Consider the following 5,511-nt stretch of genomic DNA (forward strand, 5'->3'; position numbering starts at 1 on the left):
CATCAATGCTATCTCACTGTTCGACTGTTTACTTCTTTTCCAGACATGGACTCCGTGAACGTGTTCGACATTTACAGCACTCCTGCGGCTCCCCCGAGAAAAAAGAAGGCAAGCAAGAGGCACCCTGGGGAAAGCAGCAAAGCGCCTCAGACTAAGAAGCCTCGCCATGCAGGCCTCCCAGAGGACGGGCCCTCAGCCAATGTAACTCCACCCTCTCCTCGCGAGTAGCAGACTCCCCCTGCTTCAGCCGGATCGACTCCACCTCTAGCGGCCCCAACCGACCAGACTCAGCAGGCCGGTCCTGCCTCGACTGGGGGCGACATAACTAGTCGCGCCTTCAAATCGGTCAAGGACAGGGTCGCAAAAATTGTAAAGCACGACCGCTGCCGAGAGGCGATGGCCGCGACAGAGGCGATGGACGTCGATTTGATCTTAAACCGTGCCTTGAATGAGTTTACCAGTGTAAGTCATATTTTTCTACGGAGATAGCCCTTCTATATTCTACAGTTAGTCTAACTTCTGCTCTAACCGCATGCAATGCTGACCCTTACTGCCGGTCGTCTCCGCTCGGGTGCTGTTACCGAGGAGGCCAAATCTTTGGAGCAACGGCACGCTGATGAACTCAAAGATGCCGCAGAGAAATATGTCGAACAGCTTGTAGTGGTGCTTGAGGAGAAGAATAAACTGCCTAAGGAGCTGAAGGAGAAGCAAAAGTCTCTGGACAAAGCCATCGATCAGAGGGACCAATTCAAGGAGTTTAACCGCGTCAATTACTGCGTGACTAAACAACTCGAGGAGGACTTGGCTGCGAGCAGACCGGAGAATACTACCTTGGAGGGCCGGATCGAGGAGCTTAAGAAAGCCAATGCTAGCAACTTAGAAAGGTACAAGAATGCCACTCTTTGATGCATCTACGATTTATGGAAGCACAACCAGGGTGCCAACTTCGATTACCTTCCTAAGAATGCAAGAAACGCCGAGGTCGCTTGCTGTGCTGCTCGACTGGCAAAGGAAGAAAGAGAAAGGATTCCTACTTCCCCTGAGATCTCGCTGGCCACTGGGATAGACGAGGTAGACAATGAGGCTGCAGACGTCGCCGATCAGGGCCCTCCTCAAGATCCTCCGGCTCCTCAAGATCCTCTGGCTCCTTAGAATTTTTCTGTTTTTATCTTTTTAACTGCACGACCTATGGGTCATGATGTAAAGACAATATATTTTTTATTGCTGCATGGGCAGCCTTTACTTTTATTTGAACAATTACATTTGAGCCGCGACTGCTCGCGGTGTAAAAGGATACATTTTGATATTATAATATGTTTGCATCTTATTATAACATCTGTTCGCATGACCGAACTTAGCATATCACTTTGGTTTGATTTAACAAAATAACAAATTTTTTGAAAAATACTCTAAGTACCCTAGCATGCTTTCACTTATTTTGCTCATGTGTTTACATACCTTTTAACGATATGCTTTGCTTATTTGTACCTTATATGCCCCCAAGTGATCGAGGAGCTTTAGGTCCTTGGTCACTTGCCTTTACCAGAACCTGCTCGAACATTACTGCTCGTAGCAATATGATTAGAATTATAATACAACAAAACAACACACGTAGTGATAAAATACTTGTAATAAATGGCAAGAAATGACTGGTTGCACACAATCCCTTTTATTTCTCGTAATAAATGGACTAAACATGTATGTACGAGTGATCAATAAGATCTTACACTTATAAGCGATCAGTCACATAAAATGATCAACCCTTTTTCAAAACTTGTAAAAAGTAAAATTAATACAAGCCAATTCTTTAAGAAGAATTGTTCATTGGTAATACTTGCGCAGGTGTTCTCCATTCCAATAGCGAGGAACGAGATCTCCGTTTAAGCGTGCAAGTTTATAAGTGCCTGGATGAAGGACCTCATCGATCTGGTATGACCCTTCCCAATTAGGCCCGAGTACTCCATCAGCTTGGTCGCGGGTGTTTAGAAAAACTCTTCGGAGTACAAGATCTCCAACATTGAATTTTCTTTCTCACACTTTAGAGTTGAAATACCGGGCGACCTTTTGCTGGTACGCAACTACTCGGAGTTGGGCTTGTTCACGCTTCTCATCGATTGAGTCCAGGGATTCCATCAATAGCTGGCTATTAGAGTCTTGGTCGTATGTTAATCTGCAGTGCGAGGGTGGATCCAACTCGACATGCAACATAGCTTCATACCCGTATGACAAGGAAAACGGGGTATGACCTGTTGCTGTTCTGTGGGAAGTTCTGTACGACCAGAGCATTTCAGGCAATTGTTGCGGGCACGCCCCCTTAGCTTCTTCAAGTCTTTTCTTCAGAGTATCCTTTAGAGTTTTGTTAACTGCTTCGACCTGTCCATTCACTTAGGGATGAGCGACTGAAGAGAAGCTTTTGATAATACCATGCCGTTTGCAGAAGTCTGTGAACAGATCACTGTCAAATTGGGTGTCGTTATCCGAGACGATCTTCCTTGGCAATCCATATTAACAAACGACGTTCTTGACTACGAAGTCAAGCACTTTCTTGGTCGTTATGGTTGCCAGCAGCTCAGCTTTGGACTATTTGGTGAAGTAATCGACGGCAACCAGTGCATACTTTACACCACCTTTTCCTGTAGGCAAAGATCTTATTAGATCTATTCCCCAAACTGCGAAGGGCCATGGACTCTGCATTTACTTTAACTCGTTGGGGGCTGCTCGTGGGATTTTGGAAAATCTCTGACACTTGTCACATCTCCGCACGAACTCCATTGAGTCTTCATTCATGGTTGGCCAGAAATATCCCTGCCTTAGGATCTTTTTTGACAAACTTTGCCCCCCAGCGTGGTCCCCGCAAAAACCTTCATGCACCTCTTTCATCAACTCTTTGGATTTCTCCTTTGTAATACATCTGAGAAGTGGTAGTGAGTATCCCCTTCGGTATAGGATTCCATCGACCAGGATATACCTAGCAGCTTGCCGCTAAAGGGTCCTGGCTTTGTTTCTATCCGCTGGTAGCACGCCGCTTGTCAGATACTCTACAAATGGTGCCATCCACGTATTCCCCATCTGGATTAACAGAGTGGTTTCTGCCGTTTGGATGCTTGGTACTGATAGTCGTTCGACTAAAACTATGTTCAGAGTATCAGCATCCTTCGCACTTGCCAATTTTTCCAAAGTGTCTGCGTTGGAATTTTGATCGTGAGGTACCTGCTTGAGACTGTATCTGTTGAACTGGGCTAACAGATCCTTCGTTTTGTTTAGATAGGCAACCATCTTCAAACCTCGCGCCTGGTACTCTCTTAGGACCTGATTCACCACCAGCTGAGAATCACTATAGATGTCAAGCACTTTTATGATCATATCCTTGGCTAACCGCAATCCAGCGAGTAGTGCTTCATATTCGGCCTCATTGTTAGAAGCAGTGAAGTCAAATCTGATTGCACAGTGAAATCGATGCCCTTCCGGCGTTATCAATATCACTCCTGCTCCTGCGTGGGATTCGTTAGATGAACCGTCTGTGAATAACTTCCACGAGGGTGCTTGTATTCGACACTCAGGCTAGCTGGACTCTTCAATTTGCTCGCCGCCCGCGAGCCCTGTGAATTCGGCGATGAAGTCAGCCAAGGCTTGTCCTTTTATCGCTGCTCGCGGTAAGTAAGATATGTCGAACTGCTCGAGTTCAACTGCCCACTATAGCAATCTACCTACAGTCTCTGGCTTTTGCAGGACTTGTCGAAGAGGTTGGTTGGTCAAGACCGTAATTGGATGAGCTTGGAAGTAAGGCCGCAACTTCCTAGAGGCCAAAACTAGGCAGTAGGCTAGCTTCTCGATGGGCGGGTACCATTGTTCTTCTCCAATCAGCCTTTTGCTCACGTAGTAGACATCCTTCTACACGCCTTCTTCTTCTCTTACTAGAACAACACTAGCAGCGTATTCCGTGATTGCCAGGTAGATGAACAAAGTTTCTTTATCGACCGGCTTCGACAGGATGGGTGGTTTCGCCATATGTATTTTTAGTGCTTGAAAGGCCTGTTCGCACTCATCTGTCCATTCAAATTTCTTATTGCCTCTTAGTAGATTGAAAAATGGGACGCACTTGTCTGCCGATTTCGAAATGAATCTACTGAGAGCAGCAATCCTCCCGGTCAGGCTTTGAACATCTTTAATCTTCACTGGCGATTTCATCTCAATCAGGGCTTTTATTTTCTTGGGATTGGCTTCAATTCCCCTTGAGTTAACTATAAATCCCAAGAACTTCCCTGATCCTACTACGAAGGAGCATTTAAGGGGATTTAACTTCATCCGATATTTATTTAGGACGTTGAAGCATTCCTGTAAATCCCTTATATACCCTTCTGCTTTCTTTGACTTGACCAGCATGTCGTCGACATAAACCTCCATGTTTGTGCCGATTAGCTCCTTGAACATGTGGTTGACGAGTCTCTGGTAAGTCGCACCAGCATTTTTCAAACTGAAGGGCATCACCTTGTAACAGTAGAGCCCTGTATCAGTCTGAAAGCTAGTGTGATCCTCATCAAGGGGATGCATACTAATTTGATTATACCCAGAGTATGCATCCATGAATGAGAGGATCTCATGCCCTGTAGTGGCATCGACCAGCTGGTCGATCCTTGGGAGTGGGAAACAGTCTTTGGGGCAGGCTTTATTTAGGTCTGTAAAATCCATGCATGTATGCCACTTGCCATTCGGCTTGGGCACTAGTACGGGATTAGAGACCCAAGATGGATAAAACGCCACCCTAATGAACCCATTCTCCTTCATCTTCTCGACTTCCTCTTTCAAGGCCTTTGATCTATCTTTGTCGAGCAACCTTCTTTTTTGTTGCATTGGTGGAAAGCTTTTGTCGATGTTTAGGTTGATGACTGCAAGATTTATCCCGACCATGTCTTTATGCGGCCAGATGAAGACCTCCTGGTTCCTCCTTAAGAACTCCACCAGTGCTTGTTTCGTTGTTATCTCTAAGTTTTTACCAACTTTCACAACTCTGGTCGGATTTTCCTCATCGAGTTGGACCTCTTCAAGGTCCTCGATGGGTCCCACTTCTTCTTCAAAATCCCCAAAGTGAGGATCTAAGTCCCTATCCTCACTTTGGGCAACACCCTATTTGGTGACATTATCACCCGAGTGGGCCTGAACATCATTCGCCATTTGCAACTCCTTTCAAGTGGTGTCTCTCGATACACCATTCTTTGCCTTGGTGATCGAGGCGTCGTAGCACTCCCTCGCTTTCCTCTGGTTTCCCAACACGCATCCTACCCCGTGTCCGTTGGGAATTTCATAGCGAGGTGCCATATAGAGGTGTCGGCTCGTAGGTCGACCAAGATTGGTCTCCCTATCACAGTGTTGTACGCCTATCATAGCATTGTACGCCGAAGGACAATCAACTACGATAAAAGTAGTGAGTAATGTCCTATTAGCAGGTGTAGTACCTGCTGTGACTAGGAGTCTAATCGACCCTGTTGGGGCGAGCCCTTCTCCGGAAAAACC

Source organism: Humulus lupulus, chromosome 9 (assembly GCF_963169125.1).
Source record: "Humulus lupulus chromosome 9, drHumLupu1.1, whole genome shotgun sequence".
NCBI classification, from domain to species: Eukaryota; Viridiplantae; Streptophyta; class Magnoliopsida; order Rosales; family Cannabaceae; genus Humulus; species Humulus lupulus.